This window comes from Dipteris shenzhenensis, chromosome 8, assembly GCF_047967505.1.
Source record: "Dipteris shenzhenensis isolate YYH24624 ecotype China chromosome 8, Dip_SZ_1.0, whole genome shotgun sequence".
NCBI classification, from domain to species: domain Eukaryota; kingdom Viridiplantae; phylum Streptophyta; class Polypodiopsida; order Gleicheniales; family Dipteridaceae; genus Dipteris; species Dipteris shenzhenensis.
In genome coordinates, this window is record NC_141603.1 from 15496212 (window position 1) to 15521253 (window position 25042).

Here is a 25042-nt window from a genome sequence, read left to right on the forward strand (position 1 = left end):
GCATGAATCAGGTCATGACGATGGTGAAAATAATTCATGCTTTAGAAAAAGTTTTATGAAATTGCTAAAATTTTTAGGGAAATAATTCATGCTTTCATGAAAATTTTGTATAGACTCATTCATGCATTCTAGAGATTTGCACCAATGCCATTCTTCCCCTCTAGAAGGACATGTTTGATGGTCTTATGAAATTCTTTGGTTGTAATTTGTTCATAATTAATTCTCCGTAATCGTAATGACAGGGGATGGCTATTAGAAGCGGAGACAAGGTCATGATGATGGTGGGGAATGAAGTGGTTGGAATTGGTGGAGTGTGTGCAATAGATCCGGAGGCCTACCATAGTGGTGTGAAGATTGGGACAGAAAATGTATTGGTGATAGTGGAGAAGTCTATCAATAGTGAAATGCTCTTGCCATTTCCCACTATGGATGCAGTGCTTGTTGGTGAGGCAATTTGGAGCATTGTCAAGTGGCCTAAGGGCTCTCTAAAACATGTTGGTGATTCTTTAGATGATGCAGTAACTGAAGAAGCTGCACCAAGTGAGCCTAAGAGACCTTATGTTGAGGCAATGCCAGTTTCTTCATTGGAAACTAACAATTTCATTTGTGAATCTTGGAAAGAGAAAAAGGTTGTCTTATGGAATGAGAGCAAAACAAAGACCGTGGGGGAAGGTGTGATCTTATATGTTTTCTCGGGAGACTCTATAAACTTTGACCTATTGGGTAACGATTGCATTGGTGTGGGTATTGAAAAGAAAGAACAAATTAGAGGAAGTGACTTAGGGTCTTCTATGCAAGATTTCGGCTCTCTCAGCCTAGTAAAGTGGCCCATCAAGCAGATTACCTTACTTGAAGGAAGACCATTGCAATAATATGTGCCCATGGACCACGTTGCTAGTATAGATGAGTTGGTCTCAATGATCAAATGTTGAAAAGGGATGATCCAACATCAAAGAAAAGAAGGTACACTTTCATTAACAGGGTGCCTAAACAAAGAGAGCCTCCAACACCAATGTACAAAATGTCACTAGATTCGGTGCAGCAGGTTTCTTCCATCGATTGTTGTGGGAGTAGGTGTTGCCAACATGCAGAGCGAGATCTCTTAATGAATCTAAGGAAGAACTTTTGGGGCAGCTCCTTGGAGTCTCGTACAAACTTTATATACGATGTGTTGTCAACGGCTTGGCATCATGACTACACAAGGAGGATATGCTACAACTTTAGGATAAACAGTCGGGATGTTTGTTGTAGAGCATGGTATGAGATGCATGGAATTCCAAGGACATCATTTTATCGATACAGGGAGCAATTTGAGAGTGGTATGCAGCGATATGTGCATGGCAATTCAGGGATTATGAGGAGGACCAGGGAGCACATAGGTATGGGAAGGGCTCTCATTCAACACTTTGTGGATAATAGCACAGAGCATATGCCTCACAAGAGTAGAACCATGCAGGATGGTTCTAGAGAGACACAGCAAGTGATACCTAAAGTGTATAAGAAGATAAACGTCCTACGTGAGGTCAACACTTCACTTAATCAACGTGGTTATCAGAGCCTATCCACATCCACATTCGGCAGGATTTGGAAATCAGACTTAAAAAATGTAGCCCTTGCTAAGACGAGTGAATTCTCTAAATGTAGCTTGTGCAGCCGGATCAAGGCTCAATTGGCAGTTACAAAAAGTCAAGATGAGCGCAATTCGCTGATGGAAGAGAGAAAGATGCATATGATATAGCAACAAAGTTGTAGGAACTTATACTATGCATGGCATAGGTACTCCGAGATGGATTCAAAAAAGTATGTATGCATAATCCATGGTAAGGTGGACCAAAAAAAGACGGCAATTCCAAGACTTCGGGTGAGGTCCAAGGACATCGATTCTGCATGGCAATTACAGGTTTCACTCATTGGAATGATTATCCATGGGCATGGAAACGGTCATTATGGACACTTCACCCTCAATGGTTTGTGGCCATCTGATCCCAACCTGACGATTGGATCGCTCTCAATTTGTTTGTGCAACCTCGAGAGGATGGATATGCATGACCTTGGAGACCTTGCTACCAATGGGATTCCTAGAAGCAATGCTCGCCTTTTGAATGCTCTATCTTCAAGAAACGCTTTGGACTCCCATTATAGTTCTAAAGGTGCACATGTTTCCACAAGTGGAGCTAGCTTGTCTGAAAATGTAGATGTCACAATCACAGATGCAAATCTAGAAACTGTATCAGAAAGTGACCCGAAGTCTCTGTCACGGAGGCCATGACAACTTCCATTGCAAGGGCTACAGACACATGTATGAATTTTTTTCCGTCAAATACAAGAGAAAGCCCACCCTCTTTAGAGGAGAGTGTTGCTATTGAGCCACCATTCCAAAAGTTGCCAGAGAACTTGCTACTCCAACTAGATAATTGTGGGTCTGAGAACAAAAATAGATACTTGTTTGCATACCTTTCTCTTCTTGTAGCAAGGGGCATTTTCAAGACAGTTCAATTGGGCTTCTTGATGGTAGGGCACACACATGAGGACATTGATGCAATGTTCAGTAGCTTTTCTGAGAGCTTGCGGGTGGGACAAACATTCACTTTCCCGTATTTGACGGATACATTCAAAAAATGTACATCATCTTCACCGGCACCATTTGTTCTTACACGGGTTCCTAACTTCAAGGATTATGTGGATGGCTACCTATGTGATGGGCAAGAAATGCTAGTTGGACATGCAAAGCCATTACAATTTTGATTTTACATGCAAGGTGACAGACCAATGATGCAGTACAAGGTGCATCCAAAATCACCGAATTGGATGCCCATTGAAGGGGGAATTGAGCTATGGAAGAAAGATAGTGAGGGTCGATCATTGTTGCCAACAGGTTGTCCGGATATACTGCCAATGGCTGCATTTGTGAGAGATCACTTGCAAGTAATATCAGGGATAAAGGATTACATTAAGTTTTGGGAGAGATGTGCAAGTGGAAAGAATGCATCCTATGAGTCCTACATTAGGCCAGTGATAGACTATTGGAAAACCATGATCGGTGAGCTCGAACAGGAAAACATCTCAGAGATAGGAGTGTACAGAGAGTTTTGGCTAAGAACACAATCTCCTGATGAGGAGGATGATATAAATGCTTGCATTAATGATTTCCAAGGCTATGAGGAATGGAATGATCACTATTGTGGGCCTCTAAAAGGTAAGCCGAGGGAAGAGTTTAGACCAATGGTGGATGTTAAGCAAGGTGACTTCGTCTTGGTGAGGCCATCAGATCCTATATACCCCATATGGCTTGGGGTTGCCATATCAAGTGCCGAGATGGATGCTGCTTCTCCTAATTTCAAGAAATTATTAATTGAGTATTAGGCACCATCAGTTAAGAGAAAGGGGCTCAGTGATGCAGATGCCTATGTTGATTGCTGGAACAAGTATTGGGCAGAGAATAGGTTGGATCCACAGGTATGGGAGTGTATTGATGCAATTGTCTGGTCATGGACATCAAAATCCATAAATAGACCCAAGAAGATCAAGATTCCACAGAGCGTATGTATCAAAGCGTAGGAGAGCTTGCTTGGTATCAGAGCATAGAAAATGGTATCGATTTTCTCCCTCTTAATCTCCCAAACTTCCATTGTAAGGTGTGTTCTCATGTGATGTTTCTCAATTGTTGTTATCTTGTCAATGGGTATTTGCATATTATTAATATGACAATTTTCAGAAGCTGACCTTCACCAACAACTGCTTTGTTTCTAGTGGAACTCACTATGCATGGTGTTTGTTAACACCACCAACTGTGTTTATTAACACCTCAAGTAAAATATACATGTTGTCCCTAGACGGTGTTTATTAACACCACCAAATACATGATTTTCAAACTCTGCCACAAATGCTTTATTCCGGTTTTTATACGCAATGAACTGTTTCAAACCAATGAAGTTTTTCATAATCATTGGAATTCCAAATATTAGCTTATTCAATATTGGTAAAATTCCCACAATCAATGGAAATTTTCCCAAATTTAATGAAGCCTTTCCCAATTTTAATGAAATCCACCCAATTTCGAAATTCCCAAAATGCAACTTTTGTCCCACTTTATCTAATACTGTGTTACAGAAGGAAATATATTTTTCTTTTTTAATTAACTACAAGAAACACTAAAATAGCTTCTAAGTACTAGAACGTTGATAGCAAAGAAATACATTTAGAAAAATACAATTAAATTGCAACCAAAGCGATCATTGCATAAGCAATTGTAAAACTATTGTTACTGTTACTTCGGTAGTGAATGTGGTTCTAAACAAGGTAAAAAGAAGCACAAATGTCATAATTTTTCCCTTGTTTAGGATTTACTAGAACTAGTGAAAGGGATTCATAGAAAATGACAACAAAGTCATGCAAACAACAGCACAACTACTCCTTTGAAAAACAAAGCAAAAAAAGTACCTTTTTCCAAATTGTGGAGACAAAATACACAAACGTCTTTTTAAAATAACTACTTTTATGTAAAAAACATTACTTACATCTTACTCTAGAACCTTTAAAAATCCAATATTATGAATTAGAAAAAGTGATTTAACCTATAATTTTGAAAACATGACAAATTACAAAGGAGAACAAACTATTCTATTCAACTAGGAAAGTCCTCGAACCTTTTGCTTTAAAATATAAATTGTTTTTTGGAGCTTAGTTGTCCAAAATTTTTTAACTCAAATCCATACACAAGAATTTCTACAGACATTTAGTAACTTGTCCCTTAAGCACTTTTGTTAAAAGATTTTTATAACAAGTACCTCCACAAAAGTTACAACTTGTCCCTCAAGTATAAGTTTTGTACGAATATATGTTTCCGAAATCCATGTTGTATGTAATGTGCTATCCATAGACCTTTTTCCAAACTAATTCTAAGAGTATAATTCTCTATGGTTCTTATATTATAATTCTGGCTGAATGCTAATCAGAGCCTATGAATTAGATGGTCTTGAGTGAACAGTCATTGTTATAACATACTGATGCAAGGTAATCTAAGGCAAAAAATTTAGATGGTCATGAAATCTCACATGTAGGGATGGTTTTTACTCGGTGGCTATAATTGTCAAAATGAACTTCAACCATCCACAATCTCCTAGCTACCCGAGAATAGACATAAGCTTGGTTTTATGTGAAATCGTCATATATTTCATTCTTTGAGGATTTGTGATCACCATCCCGACGGTTGTAGAAGATAAGTGGCCTACATTTTTGCTTGTTTGGGATTACTATGAGTTGGTTGGGAGGGTTCTTTGGGATGTATAAAAGCAAGCGCATTGGTTATTTGGGATTAGTGTACTATTTTGGATTTGCATTTTTCCTAGATTTACATTTTCCCTCATTTGGGATTTACTGTTTGAGATTTACATTTTTTCTTGGATTTGCATTTTCCCTCGTTTGGGACAACCATGCTTGTGATTTAGCCTGTAGGCCTTCAAATTATCTACTCTCCCATATATCTATATAGGCCACAATCAAAGTTGCAATCCTCCTCTACAAACAAACCTCCTCCTCTGACTATGGTCTATTGAATGCCCTTGACCTCTACTGAAGTAAACAATGGCTTGTTGTAGTTAATTTGATCTCTTCCTTGCTCATGGTTCTATTTTGGGGAGACAAGAATACTTATGTGACCATAGCAATACAATTCCATACTCGACTGTGCTTACTATTGACACTGCTTCTATTCTCCTTAGACTTCATGATCTTCAATATGGAGATCTCCCTTGCAGAACCTATCTATGGACCTGGCGTGAAGACTAGCACCACAATGAGTTTAACTTCCAAACTAATGCCAAACTACCTATATGACCAAGCAACTGGCTGCTTGGTGTGCAAGTGCCAATCCAAGCTAACATGATTGTCATGGGCAATGAGCTATATCTCTTGCTAGAATAACACGGCATCCATGAGCAAAAAAGGCAAGCGTTAGTGTTGAAGCCATTTCGAGGGTAGTGCCTATTGGTTGTTGTGAGAATCCACGATCCCTTATATCACATCCAGACTCCTGGGATGTGCAACATCCTATAATGTAAAATCCACCATGTGTAACTTTGTTCCTCGTGGGGTGCACTACTAAGAAACCCTCTGTATCGCATGCGTTCAAAGGGTATTAAAAAAACCCCTCAACTAAAATTTCTCCCACAATAAAAACACTCCTCTTTACTTATGAACTAAGTGAATATTTTCAAATTTTGAATGAAAAAACCCCTATTGTTATTGTAATTCTGTTAAATTTTTCCAAAAAGTTTGATTAAAATACCCCTCTTTTTGAATGCATGTGGTACACTAAATTTTTATGGTGAACCCCTCGAAATTTGTTCACATATAAAGATTTGCTCCTACTTGCCTACTGCAATAGCAATAGCCTCCTGTGAATGTGCACAAGCTCCATCAAATGATCCAAAACCTTTGAGATGAGCAAAATCAGCAACCGACAAACAGTTGCCTCCACAAGATAATGGCGCAACACCTCCTGTCCTACGACCTCAAATTCTTGAATCCTTCAGAACTTCTTTGCCCTTATCCATGATTAACAAATTAAGATCCAAAATTTCACAAACCAAGGCAATAAACCTCTCAACCATTAGCCTGGCAAATTCACGTTGTTTCTGTCGCTCACACAACTTATGAACCAAAAACAAAGTTTTCTCAACAATTTTGGCCACCCACAAAACTGATGGCGCAACTACCAAGCTCAAGCAAGCTCATGATCGCTGGAACAAGCACAAGGCTGCAAACTAGATCAACAACTTTCTTTGGTCTACATCAATGACCTCTAAGGCTATACAATACTGATGAAACTAGATGGGCAACTCCCACCATAATTGAAATAAGCAAATAGCTCATGAAAACATGATCAACTGCCCTGTTCAATCTGATACAAGCATGAAGATGATTATGAAATGGGGCTAGCTACCCTTCTTATAGATGGCCATCTGGGCGTATTTTTTTTATTTAAAAAAAACACTCAAATATGCATTTTTTACGATTTAAAACATTTCAAACGTTTTTTGCTATTTTATTCGAACAAATAACTGGCTATTTGTATGAATAACTTTATTCATATGAATAACACAATTTATTCATATGAATAAACCTAGTATAAACATGCAGCCACCACTGCCATTTTTGGTATTTGTATGAATACGGCCACCTGTCTTCCTTGCCACCTTAGCCACTTGCTTGCCAGCCCTATTACCTCCTGCTTGCTTATGGTACCTACTAGCTCACCCACCTTTCATAGGTACCTTTGAAAACCTTGTTTGCGACTCACTGCTCTCTCTTGTGAGAGATGTGTGTTGCAATCTTTCATTCTATATTAATGTTTTTTTTTTTTTTTAAAGGACTGGCACTCATCTCTCTTAGGAGAGTTGTGTGATGCAGTCTTTTTAAATTATTAAAAATTTGTTTTGTATTGTATTTTAGTGTGTAAACAAAGTGGCACTCATCTCTCTTGTGAGAGTTGTGTGCTATAGTCTATTTTTGTTAATTAATGTTTTGTTTGTAACGTAGTCTTTTTAATGTTTATTTTTAATTATGTTTGAGACTGGAACTCACCTCTCGTACGAGAGTTGTGTGTTGCAGTTTCAATTTTAATATAAATAATTGTTTTTTACCTGAGTCTAGCACTCATCTCTCTTAAGAGAGTTGTGTGTTGTAGTCTCACTTTGTATAGAAATGTTTGTTTGTAGGAACTCTTGCGCTGGCACTCATCTCTCTTAAGAGAGTTGTGTGTTGCAGTCCAAGCTTAGTGATGTTTTCATAGTGTTGTAGTCTAAGTTTAGAGATGTCTTCAAGCACACTTAGTCTGGCACTCAACTGTCCCTTGATAGTGATGTGTTGTAGTCTAAGTTATATATCATGCGATGTGCTCTTAGACACTTAGACTGGCACTCAACTATCCTTTGATAGTTGTGTGTTGCAATCTAAGCTAAATATCATGCGATGTGCTCTTAGACACTTAGTCTGGCACTCAATTGTCCCTTGATAGTTGTGTGTTGTAGTCTAAGTTAGATATCATGTGATGTGCTCTTAGACACTTAGTATGGCCCTCAACTATCCCTTGATGGTTGTGTGTTGCAGTTGAAGACTAGTGTTAGATGGTGAAGTCCACGGTTAGGGTTATACCTAGGTCATTTTTTGTGCAGGTTACATGCTCATTTTTTATGTTTGATTTTTTGTAGTCTATTACATGATGTGAGCTTGAGTTGAGAGGTTATACCTAGGTCATCTTTTAGACTGCTTGCATTGTTAATTGTTATGGCTTGATGAGTTTCTTATTGCACCTAGCACTAAATTCTTTTTTGAATTATGTGTTGCAGCTTATTGCATATTAGTTGGCTCACGCAGGTGAGAAGAGGAAGTTTCAACAACTTGATCTCACTAAGACTCAGAGGATAGGACAATGGCAGAGCTTGGAGGGAGGACCTTGCGTGGCCAATTTCCAGATGTATTTACAATAGAGTCTATAGACTAGTTCATGCACCACTTCACGTTGGAGAGTCGATGATGCCTCGGTCAAATAGATTGAGACAACACCTCTTGTGACACGAAGTGGGAGGGTCTTGCTGTAGAAGCCAGGGTCACGTACATCAAGAATGCATGGCGAGGTTTCAAAGGCAAAGTAGCTACCTTGTCCACGCTTCCATGAATGCACCCATGCCCCCAAACACAACAGCAGCCACAAGAACCAATGCACCCACGCCCCCAGTCACAAGCCGCATTGCACTCACCATAGCCACAAGCACCACTGTAGCCATGCCATGCATATGCACCAATGCATCAACCACATCTTGTCTTCCCTCGTATCCCTTTTTCCCAAGTTCTTCCATATCCATAAGCAGTTCCTCCTCCCCCGGTCCACGTTTCCCACCACATGCACGCCCACATTTTGCCACTTCTTTTGCTTCTCCGTTTGTGCATCCTGCTGCACAAGTAGACCAATTTCCATCTCCTTCATACTCACCTGCACCAAGAATGCACAATCTATCTGCACAAGTGGATATATTTCCATATCCTTCATTCTCGCCTACACAAGCACCACCCGCATCACATGGCTTGCATGATCGTGCACTAGTGGCAAGACCCATGCGGCCCATACTGCTTCAGCGAGATGAGATATTCAATTCACACCTAGTGTGGTTGTGGGCACAGGCACATGCAGAATAGTCCACATGTGCAATCTCTGTGCAATCTTCTTGTCTCTCCATTTGATCCGCACAAGATTTATGCATGTAAGGTGTTGAAGCTTTCTGTGCCCACCAATGCATTGAAGGCAAGAGCCTTGGAAAAAGCCACATGCTTGGGCAATGTCGTACATATGGGCATCATTCGAGCTATAGGTCTAGTCCATGATAATCCAATGATACTATTTCCGTTCTAGAATGGAAATCATTTGGAAAGATGGCTAACCTACCTCAGACATGATGCAAAGCGACCATCCCCAGTGTTTCATAGAGATGATGCGAAAATGCATGCTAGAGCTCCATGGATCTGTCAGCATGTATTTGATATTTTAAGTGCACTAGTTTGCACTATTCATTACATGCACCAACCCAATGTCCTATATAATGATTTGCATGCGCAAAAAATTATGCTACACTTCTCTGAGTCATCCGAGGAAGTGTATCTAGGCATTTCTGATTGGGAAATGATGAATCTGACAAGCACTAGCAAACACTATCCGCCACTATTACCGAGTGACATCCCCAACACTGTGCGGAGTGTTAGATATGCTCAATGCCCCACCCTCTTGGTAACCACCAGTGGTCCAAGGTGCTCAAGTTGTAAGGCCCCCATATGAGGAGAAGCCATCTGTGAGCTCGGGACACTGGATGGATCCTGACTTGCATGTCAGATGAGGTCTATCAATGAGACCGTTGATGGTAGAAAGGTGATTGTGTGGGAGCCCCCTATTCTTACTAGGGCCTAAGGGCCAGTTGGGGGGTCCTAGGGGGGCCGCTCGCCCCCCTGGTGGGGATTTGGGGGCGAGAGCCCCCGAGGCGATGATATAGAGAATATTCCTTGAATATTCCATGGATGACTAGTCGGTTCCACCGACTAGGTTGACTGGTCGACTCCACCGACTAGGTCAACTGGTTGACTCCACTGACTATGTTGATCCAACTACCGCCCTCATAGCTATAAAGAGGCGACCTCCCCAGTCCATTGTATCATATCAATTTAGATCAGATCTTCTAGCTAGTAGCTCTTCACTTAGTATCGGTCTAGATCGCCATCTAAGCTCCACTGTGGGAGTGCACGGGTGGATGGAGCCATCATCTGTACTACATCAGTATTGAAGGAAAATTTTGTTCCTCTCCAGTTTGTTACGTACTCTCTATTCTTTATTCAATTTTGTTCTGCCGCAGTGTGTAATTTAACATGGTATCAGATCCCAGGTGGCTCTAAGGATCGAAGAATAGAAGAGAGGCGAGGGCTTCAATAGCATATGCAGTGATGGCAACAGGAAGCGGCTCAACAGGAAGCAGCTCAAGTTCAACAGCTGTTACCGCACCAACAATCCAGGCGTTGAGGATTCGCCCACCAGCCCTCACTAAAGGCAAGCTAGATGGTACAAACTACACTCTGTGGAAGTTTAAAATTACTGCTATTCTAGATTCACATGAGCTTCTAGAGACAGTACTGGGGACTGACCCAAAACCACAAGGAACCCCCAACCCAGCAAATCTGGGGAGTACGATACCTCCTAATGTTGACCTTCTATGAGCTTGGAAACACAAGAACGCAGATGCTTTGTGTGCCCTGGTTACAAGTACTATTGATAGTGTTTTGACCTTGATTTAGCATACATCTAAGGCAACTGTGGCCTGTAACATATTGAAGAGTCAGTATGAGACACGGAATCAGATAAGGATCCAAAACTTGGAGAATCAGCTCGCAACTAAGAAGGTTAATGAAGGAGAGACAGCGGAGGCATTTATAACCCGAATCAAAAATCTGCGTGACCAGATGGCTGGTGCTGGGATACAAAAGACTAGCAAAGAGCTAGCTCGGCGGTGTCTCCGGATATGTCCACCAAGGTTTGATGGACTGGTAACAGTGCTTAACACTCAGGTGAGACCCTATAACCCGAATCAAAAATCTGCGTGACCAGATGGCTGGTGCTGGGATACAAAAGACTAGCAAAGAGCTAGCTCGGCGGTGTCTCCGGATATGTCCACCAAGGTTTGATGGACTGGTAACAGTGCTTAACACTCAGGTGAGACCCCAACCATTATCATTTGAGGAGTTTTGTGCTTTACTTATGGAGGAGAAATTGAGGCTTAAAGCTCGAGATGGAGGCGGCAATGGGGATGTTGCGTTCTCTACCACTACAAAAGGCAAAGGTGGTTCCTCTACCAAAGGTGAGTCCTCTACTAGTGGTGACAAAAAGAAGAAGGGCAGGAAGAAGAAGTTTCAGGGAGAATGCTTCTACTGCAAGAAGAAGGGCCATATGATTGCAGATTGCCGGGTCAAGAAAGCAGATGAAAAGAATGGTACCCTCAAGAAGACAGATAAGGGGAAAGAGACAACTAACACAGTGGAAGTAGAGTTGGATCTATTTCTGGCCATTGAGGAAGAGTGTTCCTCAGTTCAAGAAGCTTCAACCACTGATTCATGGGTGTTGGATAGTGGTGCCTCCCGTCACATGACCTACAAGAAGGGTCTATATTGTTTTATGCAGCCTCTATAGGAACCCATCACCATGACGGTTGGTAATAACACAAAATGCCCTATTGAGGGTACAGGTACAATTTCATTTATTTTTGAAAATGGAGATGTTAAGAAACTATCTAATGTGCTATATGTTCCACAAATCAAGAGAAATTTGCTATTAGTGGCTTTTATAACTAACCTTGACCATGAGGTGAGGTTCAACAAGACAGGAGCAAAAATTCTGGATAGTGCAGACAATCTTATTGGCACAGGAGTAAGGAGGAACAACTTGTATGAGCTAAGTGCTCTTACAGCCACCGCTAGAGTGGGCACAAGCAGACTTTGGCATGAAAGATTCGGCGACATCAGATTTGTAGTGCTGAAGGAGATGCAGAAGCAAGGTATGGTTGCTCACTTACCTGCAATCACAGAAATCAAAGAATCGTGTGAAGCTTGCATGATGCGCAAGCAACAAAAAAAGGCATTCCCACAAGAAAGAAAGATTAGAGCAAACGCTCCTCTAGAGTTGGTGCATGTTGACTTATACAGTAAGATGCCTACACAGGCCTTGGGGGGATCTTCTTATTTTTTATTGATTATCGACGACTGTAGTAGGAAGATGTGGGTGTACTTTCTTCGCGAAAAGGCTCAAGCTTTTGGTAAATTTAAAGAATGGCTACAGCTTGTTGAAAATGAAACAGGGAGAAAAGTGAAGAAAATCAAATGGGATGGTGGTGGTGAGTTTGTTTCTACAGAGTTTGGAGATTTTTGCAAGAGCAAAGGGATCAAGCGACAAACGATGACACCACATGCGCCTCAGCAAAATTCGGTTGAACGCCGAATGCAGACCACCATTGAGATGGGGAGGTGTATGTTGAAAGGTGTTGGACTGCCAAACCACTTTTGGGCTGAGGCTATTAATAATGCGGTTTACATCCTTAATCGCAGCTATACAACGGTAAGAAGCCATTTGTCTCCCACTTTAGAGCATTTGGGTGTGAATGCTATGCGCATGTACTAGACAAAGAGAGAAACAAGCTACAACCAAAAGCACCAAATGTATCTTCTTAGGCTATTGTGATGAGAAGAAAGCCTATAAGTTGTATGACTAAGAGGCAAAGAAGATCATAGAGAGCCGCGATGTGGTGTTCAAGGAGCAGCCACATGCAGTGGACACAAAGAAGAGCTCTTCCACTTTATCATCAAGTGAAGAGGTAATTCACTATGGACCTTTCCCAAGAGCTATAAAGGAGGGGGAAATATCAGATGATGAAGGTATAAGTCACCCACCTGTTCTTACACCACCGAAAAAGCCATTGCCATGATGGGTAAGGCAGCTCTACGACCATGATAACCAGATGCCTATGTCTGTTGAGCAGCATGCAGATGGACCAAGGCGGTCTCAAAGAATCGAGGTGCAAAGGAGGGCTTTTTCTCACATAGTCAATATGGCCTTGATGGCTGACACTATTGCAGAAGTAAAGGAGCCTACGAGTTTGGAGGAAGCACTTGCAGATCGAGATTGGAAAAACGCTATATGCAAGTAGAATATGACAGCATCATGAAGAATGAAACTTGGGAGCTGGTAGATCGACCACCTAACACAAAGGTTATTGGCACCAAGTGGGTTTGGAAGGTAAAGTACAAGGCCGATGGGACTTTGGAAAAGTACAAAGCCAGATTGGTTGCACAAGGATTTTTGTAGGTTGAAGGGTTTGATTTTCAGGAATCTTTCACTCTGACTGCCAGAATGACCACTATTCGCACAGTACTATCAGCGGCTGCTCATAAAAAGTGGCCAGTTTATCAAATGGATGTTAAATCAACATTCTTGAATGGCGACCTCAAGGAGGAGGTGTGCGTGGCTCAGCCACTTGGGTTTGAGGCCCCCCATTCTAAGAACAAGGTATGTAAGCTGAAGAACGCTCTGTACGGGCTAAAACAGGCCCCAAGAGCATGGTACCAATGGATAGACAAATTCTTTCATAAATTAAAGTTCAAAAGATGTGCCTCCGATGCTAATTTGTATATGTACAGGAAAGGTGGAAAATTTGCTATTATTGTTCTATATGTGGATGATCTCCTTATTACAGGTGATTATGAAGACATGATCTAGCAGACAAGAAAGGCATTGAGCACTGAGTTTGAGATGACACAGACTTAGGCTTGATGCACTACTATTTGGGGATTGAAGTCTATAGGCAAGATCTTCATCTCTCAACATAAATATGCAAAGGAGATCTTGAAGGCATTTGGTATGTCCAAGTGCAAGGAGATAGCTACACCTATGGAGGTAAATGCGAGGTTGTCTATGGAGGATGCCTCACGACCAGCAGACATCGAGAGGTACAGGAATTTGGTCGGCAGTCTCATCTATCTGTGCAACACTAGACCGGACATCAATTTTGCTGTTGGCATTTTGAGCAAGTTCTCCAATAAGCCCCAGGAGAATCATTGGAATGCAGGGATGTGGGTGTTCCAGTATGTGAAGGGCACTCTTGATTATGGCATCACCTATGGTACGGGCACTTCCTTGGCTGGTCATTGTGACTCAGATTAGGCTAGAGATGTTGATTCCAAGAAATCCGTTTCTGGATATTGTTTCTCTTTAGGTTCACGTATCTTCTCTTGGATCAGTAAGAAACAACCAATAGTGGCATTGTCTTCTACCGAGGCTGAGTACAAGCTGAGTACAAGAAGGCAACATGTTTTGCTGCATGTGAAGCAGTGTGGCTGAGGAGGATCTTATGGCACATGGGAGTGTAAGAGGATGAGGCAACTGTGCTAAGGTGCGACAACCGAAGTTGCATGGCCATTGCTAAAAATCCAGTGTTTCATGCGCGCACAAAACATATAGAGATTCAGTATCACTATGTGCGTGATTTGATCGAGGACGGGGGATAGTGGAATTGGTCTACTATCCAACAGAGAAAAATGGAGCAGATATCTTCACCAAGCCACTCGGGAAGGATCAACTTCAGGGTCATCTTCAGAGACTCGGCATTGGGCTGAGAAGGTAGTTCATGACATTGAGGGGGGGTGTTAGATATGCTCAATGCCCCACCCTCCTCGTAACCACCAGTGGTCCAAGGTGCTCAAGTTGTAAGGCCCTCATATAAGGAGAAGCCATGTGTGAGCCCAGGACACTGGATGGATCCTAACTTGCATGTCAGATGAGGTCTATCAATGAGACCGTTGATGGTAGAAAGGTGATTGTGTGGGAGCCCCTTATTCTTGCTGGGGCCTAGGGGCCAGTTGGCCAGCTGAGGGGTCCCAGGGGGGCCAGCGGCCCCCTTGGTGGGGGTTTGGGGGCGAGAGCCCCCGAGGCGACGGTATAGGAAATATTCCTTGAATATTCCATGGATGACTAGTCGGTTCCACCGACTAGGTTGACTGGCCGGCTCCACTGACTAGGTCGATTGGTCAACTCCACTGACTATGTTGATCCGACTACCTCCCTCATAGCTATAAAGAGGCGACCTCCCCAGTCCATTGTATCAGATCAATTCAAATCAGATCCAGATCTTCCAGCTAGTAGCTCTGCACCTAGTATCTGTTTAGATCGCCATCTAAGCTCCACTGTGGGAGCACACGGGTGGACGGAGCCATCATTTGTACTACATCAGTATTGAAGGAAAAGTTTGTTCCTCTCCACTATGCTGTGTACTCTCTATTCTTTATTCAGTTTCCATTCTGCTGCGCCATGTAATTTAACACGGAGTTCCATTACATGATTTTGCCACGTTGCTCTAGAGTGCCTGTGCACCAATCCCCCGCCTTTCAACATTGCACAAGATGTGTATACTTTGTCTCATCACATCTTGAAGATCATAGACATTTGTGCACCACCAACCAGTAGTGGACCCGCAGAAGCTCTAATTGGGCATCTACGATGATTTGCAATTTGGGGAAAGTCAGCACAACCGAACAGAAATCCAAGCACTAAAGATTTTTGTGGGGTTTTTTATATTGCTCCTAGATGTGGCATACATCTCAGTCCAGACCACAGACTTAGACCAACAAATGACTGGTCTTCCTTGGACAATTTGTAATATGAGTGACCAAACATGAATACTTGTAACATTGATATTTTGTATATCATTCAAGTCTCCACTCCATCATTCAAGTTTGTATATTTAAAATGAGATGATAAATGATGAGACAATTAATGTTTAAATATTATTTATATACGTGAATGATGCAATAATAAATGATGGTACAATTTCTTGACATGATAAATGATGTGATTATAAATGTTTAAATATTGTTTGTATAAGTGAATAATGCAATAAGTATCCATGTTGAATATTATTGTTTAATATTTCTTATGGTTATAAAATAATTCTGTCTTGTTGTCATTTTTTAGGTTAAGTATGAGCATGGAGGGAGAGAACGTTCTCCCACAGAATCCTCCCCAACCATAGGAACTTTCACTTCAAGAGGGTCCAAAAGCCGCTTTTGTGCCTCAAGAGGCTGATTTAGTGGACCAACTAAATCACACCGAGGCTCAAGCTATCTTATAGGCACAAAGGGAGATGCTGGGAAGAGAGGGGCTAGGTATTTTCACCACTGGTCCAGTGGATGACAACACCATGCAAAACAACCCACTCTCTCTTCGGCAAGTACAAAGGCTCTATCCATCGGAGTTCGTAAGAAACAACATGTTTCTTCCATCGAGAAACGCTAGAAATAAATATGCACAACCCAAGTTGTCAGAGGATTGTGCCATGAGTTTAGATTGTACTTCCACTTGTGATGCCACCCTTACCCAAGGATTTTTTCTTTTTCTTCCCTAAGTTTCATGGTGTTGCAAGGGAATACTCTCATTTTCACTTTAAAAAAATTGAATAGATAGGTATCCTCATGGCTATAGTTAAGATATACACAAATTGTTGTATTTGGCATGAATATTTAAGGACCAAGCTCAGACCTATTATGTTTTCACATCCGGTCTCCTTTGGATGAGCAAATCTAAGCAGCACTTATGCTTCAATCTGCTACAACAACCTCTTAAGTTCCATGAGATCACCTTGATTCTACCCAACTGATCACTACTTTCACTGTGTGAAGGCTTTGATGGCATCTCGGAGATAATAGAAACGATTTTCTTTGCCCGACAGTTGGCTCTGTGCCACTTCCTTAAGCCGTTTAGGGGAGTGCTCTTGTCGATCCTCCCTTCTACTTAGTCTCCGTAGCAGCAGCCTTATTCTAGATTTTGGGAAGACATTTACGGTGATTAGCATCCGAGAGAAGCTCGTCTTCGCTCTCTGCACCATTCCCCTCCACAGACTCACTTCCACCCGGCAACCGAGCGATAACCTACTCTTGAGGCTTCCCAGGCTCAGCCGCACCATTAGCCGCCTGCATCTTTCCCAAGTATGGCCCGACCTCAACCGATTTGCCTTTCTTGGTGACCAGCTTCCAAGGGAAGCCCAGGCTCATAGGCAGAGAGCTTTGAGTAACCACTGATGAAGGCGCTGCTTGGCTAGATTTTTCCATCGGACATTCAAAGGAAGGAGCTCCAGCCTTCGCCTGTTTGGAACCAGCAGCCTCTCTTGCTTCGCCATCCACTGGGCCTTTGGCCAACTTCGTGTTATCTTATCTCTTGGGGCATTCTCTTGTAAAATGCCCTATCTTCTTACAGATGTAGCAAGTGTTAGGATAGGGACCGAAATGAACACGTTGATGTAGGACTCCACCTCTCGGGAAGGCCACACCAACAAAGTCAGGGGGCTCCTGACTCCTATCCCACATAACCCATGCTCTCCGTAGACCCGTATCTCTCCTCGAAGGGGGCGGCACAAGCAGAACCCTACCCAACGACGAGGCAATCCACTGAACGGCTTCTCCCAACCAAGAAGGAAGCCCCGGAAATTCGACCCAGACCGGGCATTCGTGGAACAGAAATTCCTCCACACTAAACGAGGGGCTCTAGGGAATCGCCAACACCATAGCGCCCTTAAAGACCAGTACAGAAGAGACCAAGGTATTCGGCACCGCCTCAGATACGCACCGTACCAAAAAGAAACCCTTCCCCATTAAGCGGGCAGAGAACTGAGATGCCAGAACATCACACTCCTCAAGGAGAAACTTGTTAAGCTCACACAGCATAGGCACTCTCCCGGTAAAGAACAAGTATACTCCACCCCTCGCCAGTCTTTCGAACTCAGGCTTGACCAGTTCGAACGGAACCTCGCAAAGCACCCCATGCACTTTGCCACTGTCCAAAAGGCCCTTCCTCTGAGCGTCCCTGGCTCTCCATTCCAGTTCTTGCTTGAGCAGGGCTTCAACCTCCGCATCCGACAATGGAGAGAACGCTCCTCGGGGAATGCCTGAAAGGGCCTCTACATACGAGCAAACCTCCTCAAGATTCGCACGTGACTCATTGGGGCAAGGGAACTTAGGGTTGGAGGACTCTCCTTTGAGTCCCCTCCGATCAGTGAATTTCTCAAGCATCTGCACCTCCTCAGAGCCCTCAAGCATCTCGCAGCGACGTCTCTTCAACCCTCTCTCAACCCGAGCATGACCTTTCCCTGACAAGGCAACGCACATTCACAAGAGGACCCTCAGCTCTCTCTCATCTTCGACCTGATGTGGACACTTGAAATTAGACAGTGCTCACTGCTCTCAGGTTTGCACACTTACACAAGTTACATGAAAAAGCAGACATGTTTCCATTTAGAAATGATAGATGCACAAATAAGACACTCTGAATGGGAATGGTCACAAATATGGGTCAACTTTTGCTTAGGTGTAGCCAATCACGAAACTATTTTCGGGGCCATTTTGGGGCCGCGACACAATGCGCTTCTAGATGAGATTTTGAATTTTGCATGAACCCGCGCTCTCGTTGGAAATTTTCCCGATGTCATGATGCCACACTAGCATAATAATGAGACACAATCTATTTGTTCTAAACACCGTAGAGCTTGACACACGACAGCTCTGCACTACATCGTGCATCTCTGCACTACTTCACGCAGTGCAATCTCTGGCCTGACCACCTATCATCGCACAGCCTTTTGCCGCAGCTTTGCCACTTGTCACTGGGTAGCGCACCCATGCAGATCATGAAAATTCAAGGTTGGCTCACTCAAGAAAACAGTTGATTCACGCTCTCAAGTGCAAGAAGAAAAACATGAGATCAACAGAATTCCATCAACGGAAGTTTAGACACTAATCTTTTTTGCAAAATTTCATTGATAGAAGTTTTGACGTTGATAAAAGAGAGAGAGAGAGAGAGAGAGAGAGAGCATCCACCACTTACCCTAGTGGTGTCACCAAGGTTGTTGATGAATGTCATCTAAGTATCTCTATCATCGTCAGTGACTGCGACATAGAAGCCACGAAACACACTGACGACCTCCCTTGGACTTCGCCTAAATTCTTGAATTTCCTGCATAGAACATATCATGTCATTAGTGATTAGTTATTTGTGTGCGAGTGTGTGGAAGAGGGAAGGGGGAGCATGGAAAATTCATTCTTACCTGGAACAAATTTACCAAGAGGGCCTTAATGCTCTCATCCATCCATGACAAAAGTTTCAATGTGGCAAAGGCATTCAAGGATAGCATGTTGCAGTTATACAACTGACCAAGCAACTGGCCAATCCTTGAAGCCTAACCATCATTTAAACTTTCATAATAGATCTGATCTAAGCAATCGTGAAAGCCTTCCGCAAAGCCTAGTCGTCTTTGCTCCAGGCCTAGTATGATCTCCAAAAGAAAGCCAGGTAGGAACATACCATGAGTGCTCTTCACGTGGTTATAAATCACCCTACATGCAATTTTCTGTGTCCACGAAAAAGTTTTACTTTAAAGAGAAAACAAAAAAGGTTTCTCTCTATGTTAACCTTTCTTGAGATACACACACACATGTTCTCTCTCTCTCTCTCTCTCTCTCTCATTTATGCAAAAACACATGTATGAGTGTAAATCCAGGTCTAGTATAATCTCCCAAACAACAAAACCCCATACAAGCATACCACCACTACTCTTCACACGATTAAATATCATCCTACATGCAATTCTCTCTCTCTCTCTCTTTCTCTCTCTCTCTCTCTCTCTCTCTCTCTCTCTCTCTCTTTCTTTTTACTGATGCAAATCAAAATTCCCATAAATTCAATTACTCATGACAACAACTTTGACTCGAAATCAAGGATCATCTTCCACCTTCCAAGCAAGACAGAGACGATATGCAAGTACCATCGTCTGGTTTTGACGGAAGAAGCAGGCTTTCGTTTGCCGAAACGAGCAGGAGTTATAAACTTTCTGTTTAGCAAGAACTCTAAAGACTTTTGGCAGAGGTTCCTTGAGTGGCAAGCCCCATCCCCTCTCACAAACACCAAAACTTGGCACTCCACTATATGATGTCGCTAACAAGCTAGCACTTGACCTCTCACATGTACCACGCCCCACTTCATGCACATTTTTCATAGCTGGTGGAGTCAAACACTCAACCCTCAAACTTCACAATGGCGGACGAAAGATCATGAGGACCTACGCACAGAATTCATTGCATACGGGATAAAGAACTTAGGCTTGATCTTAGTGAAGCTCTTCAATGAAGTGGTTTGCACAGGCTTCCCACATACTTGGACCCTTAACACCATCACCTCCATACACAAGGCAGGAGATCCCATGATCCCAGAAAACTACAGGACCATTATGATTGGACTGGTATTGGACGCAACTCTAAACTTTGAGATTGGCTGATTCCCTTTGGTGGTTTATATCTCTAGCTCGGGGGTGGCTCGATGTACTGAGCCTACAGCTGGGAGGTGAGATGCTAACTTTAACCCTTATGGTGGTTTGTTTGTTGTTTTTTTAGTTCATCTGGTTTAGAGCATGGTCCTGGATACCTCACGAGGGTCTAGGGTTGACCAGACCTGGTTGAGGGATGTTTCATTTGGTATTAGAGCCTCTCTAAACCATGTTGAACTTAGGCCTCTTGCATTGAGGTGTTGATTTGATGAGGTGTTGATTTGATTCTAGCGCTAGAGAAAGACTTCCTATATGGATGAATTCTCACTTGAGGAACAGGTTATGCTAGAGACGAATTCTGAAATCTCCCTTCAGGGTTGAGCGCCCCTCGAGGTATTTGAAAGTAATTAAATAATGTCAATATTATAAGTAAATATTTGATTTTTCATACATTGATATATGTTGTCCCTTGTTTACAGGACCCTGCACAAGAAGATGAGGAAGAAGACAAGGAAGAAGGTGGAGAAGGGAGCGCAGAAGGGAGCATAGAAGGGAGTGAGGACGTGGAGAACTTAGATTAGTTCTACCAGTAGTGCTAGCTACTCTTTTTTGTACTTAAAGCCACTGGCTTGGCTTCATGCCTCTTGTATATACACTCCTCTTATTTTTGGTACTTGAAGCCATAGGACGTGCTTCGCTTCGTGCTATATGTACATACAAGCACTTTTTGAGCTATGAATTAATATATACTCTTTTTATTTTTTTGGCTTTCAATTTTCTTGTGCAACGTTCTATCAATTAATGCCTTGTGAACTAAACGTTTTGGAGTTGTAATGTTTTATTTGGAATTGTAATTGTCGGCTGTAGACATGCTTGCAAGAGTGCTAATTAAAATGCGGTTGGCTGTAAGAATTGAATTACACAATGTGGAAATGGGATTCCTGTAACTACATAACATACACAACATACACAGCATTCTGTTCAAGCACACAAAATTTAAAAAATATTATGTAGCGCGTCTATCATGGCATCTATAAGCGTGTCTATATGCACGTCTGTCTATTCGAGGGGCGTCTATTTGGGTGTCTACAAATGCATCTATAAACACGTCTAAAATTGCATCTATAAACGCGTTTAAGAATGCGTCTGCCTGTTTTTTAAATTTTCTAGCAGAGCATCTATTTACGCATCTATATGTGCGTCTATAGGCACGTCTGTCTGCTATATAGATGCGGGTCTGTAGACGTGCGAATAGATGTGCAAGTAGACACACCCGTATGTTTTTTCTTTTAGTTGATTAAACGTGTCTGTGTGCATGTCTGTAGGTGCTTTGTCTTGTTGTGTCTCATGGAGCAGCCTCATACTATACATCTTACATAGCAAAAATTGACAAACAGACAAATGATGCAATAGAAGCAACAATCACGTCTATAGATGCATCTGAGAGTGCGTCTAAGAGTGCGTCTATAGATGTGTCTACTCTGTTTTTGGAAACAAATAGCCGTGTCTATAGATGCGATGTTATACGCAAAGATAGATGTGCTCTGTTATTTTTCCCTAGCCTAGCCTTCCCTTCCCTTCCCTTTCCTTTCCTTTCCTTTCTCTTTCCTCTTCCCTTTCCCCAATGGTTTCATGCATATAATCTGGTGGCTCTGCACGTAAAGATGATGACTCCTTGTGGTGCTACTCCTCTTGCTCATTGGCAAAAGGAGGCTCCAAGCACATTTCTTCAAGGCGAGTGGAGAAAAGCTAGCGATCTTGAGAAAGCCCATCATTCTGACAAAACTTATTATCATCATGTGCTTCTCTGTGTTTTGACATGCTTGGAGGCACAATGAGCACTGAATGCACATGATCACAACTACCGAGAGGCAGTTCGGTTTAATCACTTTTCTGATGAAATACTTGCAACGCTTGCCAATCTCACCATTCTTCGATTTGTGAATCTATCATACAACAATCTACATGGCATAATCCAAGCACACAATAGACTTTTCGACGCTACTTTAATGATGCTCTAAGATCACTTCCAGTATTAGGTCATGATTAGTTGTGGTGAGGTTGCGGTGCACAAGATGACATTATACAAAAGCATCCTTCAACGGGGCAATGTCACAGCACAACAAAGCCTGATGACAACCGCATTGACTAGATCAGTAACACATGGTTGCTGTTCATAAATAATGTGGAGAAACCAACAGAAGAGGAGTCTAAAAGTGTGACGGTTTTGTAGTAGTTGGAAAGTTGATTTACAACATGTAAGCAAGAAATGCAAATTTTGTAGACCATCCTTCCATCCATCGATATCCCCTTGTAGACACAACTCGAGGCAAAAACACCAAGAACATCCCATACCAGAAAAAATACACATGCACTGAGGCAAGAAAGGTAATGAAGGCAAAGGCAATCACACATGGTAGCAATAACAGGCATGGGTGGCGCTTACAAGCTCGAGGATTCGGGATGCTTCTGCATGAACACCATGCTTATCATCAGAATACCAGCAACCTACGAGGTGCCAAACAATCGTAATTAGTTGCTGATACGCTAGCTTGACGATGCAAGTTTGTTGGCCAAAGCCCAAATTCATTATGTTTGCAAGCCTAGAATGGCTTACTCCGTACAATGATCAAGACGGTGAGGGATATACAAAACAAGGATGAGAAGAGCCATGTTACAATTGTCGGCAGTGGAGGAGGATGGCCAGGTAAGAAAGAGAAAAGCAAGGAAAGCAAAGAACAGAACTAGAGACATGACTTTTTGACAAGTCCGTGCGGTTGTAAGAATATATTTTAGGTGAATTTCTGCCATTCCCCAAACATTTAGAAATAATATTTCCCATTGATAAAACCTTGACACATGGCTCAAGGTGAGCTCAACTTTTCATTTTATGGCACAATGCTATCTTCCCAAAGATGACTAAATTTATAAAATGTAGTAAGATAGGTTTGTGTTAAAGTTTTTAAATAAGAAAAGATGACTAGTTACTCCATTGAGTAATAGGATAGGATTGTGTATATATTTTTTAGTTTATACATTTTTTTGTACAATTTGATTCTTACCAAATTTATAAAATGAGGTAAGCAGGAATCTGATGGGGGGAGGGTTTGCACGCTTCCTCTCCAAAAATTTTAAGATCAAGGAACATGCCCTTCCTTGGGTCAATTTGAATTCATATTCAAAACAAATAAATTTGAATTTAGCAAACTCCTCCTACTATTGTTGCTTCCTTGGAAGCAAAAATACAGCTCAAAAGAAACAAAAGAAGCATAAGAAGGCTCATAGGCATGTATCTTTCAGTGGACAGCCATCAGAGATGCCCACATGATGCATCGAGGATATTTTGGAGGGGGATCAGTTTTTCAAGCAATGGTTGGATAGCTCACAGAAGGGCAAGCAGCAATCTGGCCAACATGCAACCCAGAATGCAAAATTTTCAATAGCCTATGATGGGTGGAGTGCCCCCTTGCAAATGCCAATATGATGTACTCAAACATTGGGAGGCATCCTGAATGTAGACAGGTATGCCTGGGATGGTGGGCAATCCATGGAATATGCCACAGACGCAGGGAATGGGACCCGAAATGTTTAACCCCACCATGGGTACGGGTGGAATGGCTCAGAATGTGGAAGTAATGATGACTTTGCCCTTTTTACAGCCCCCCGTTTGAATCACATCCAAGACATATAAATTTGAATTTAGTACATAGGAATTTGCATTTAGCGCATAACACTTTGCATGTGGCACATAGAACTTCTCATTTTGCACATAACCACACGTTTGTGGGGGGGGAGCTGGTACACTTCCTCTCCAAAAATCATAAGACCAAGGAGCATTCACTTGCTTGGGTTCATATCAGTACATAGCATTTTTCATATAGCACGTAGCAATATGAATTTAACACTTTGTATTTCACACATTGAATTTATAACACCTCTACCTTGTGTTCATAGTAGTTTGAATATAGCATATAGCAATTTGAATATAGCACATAGTAATTAGTTGTTTGCATTCTGCACATAACACATTGCATTTTGCATATAGTACTTTGCATGCAGCTCATAACCACACATACGCGTGGGGGGAGAGTTGGCATGCTTCCTCTACAAAAATTATAAGACCAAGAAATATGCCTTTACTGAGTTTATTTCAACTTGCACTTAGCACAAAGCAATTTCAATTTAGCACATAGCAATTTGAATTTTGCACATATCATTTTGCATTTTGCATATAGTATTTTGCATTTAGCACATAACCACACATATAGTGTGGGGGGAGAGTTAGCACACTTCCTCTCCAAAAATTATAAGACCAAGGAACGGACCCTTCCTTGGGTTCATATCAGTTTGCATTTAGCACATAGCATTTTGCATATAGCACATAGCATTTTGAATTTGGCATATAGCACTTTGCATTTCGTATAGAGCACTTTTCATTGAGGTAATAATGTTAAATTTATTTTATTTTAAAACATACAAAACAGCATTTTCATAATGTGTTAAGAAATGCTCTGTCGTTCAAGAAATTGAGGTAATAATGTTAAATTTATTTTATTTTAAAACACACAAAATAGCATTTTCATAATGTGTTAAGAAATGCTCTATCGTTCAAGAAATTTATTGACTTGATTACCATGAAGAAAAACTTCATTTGA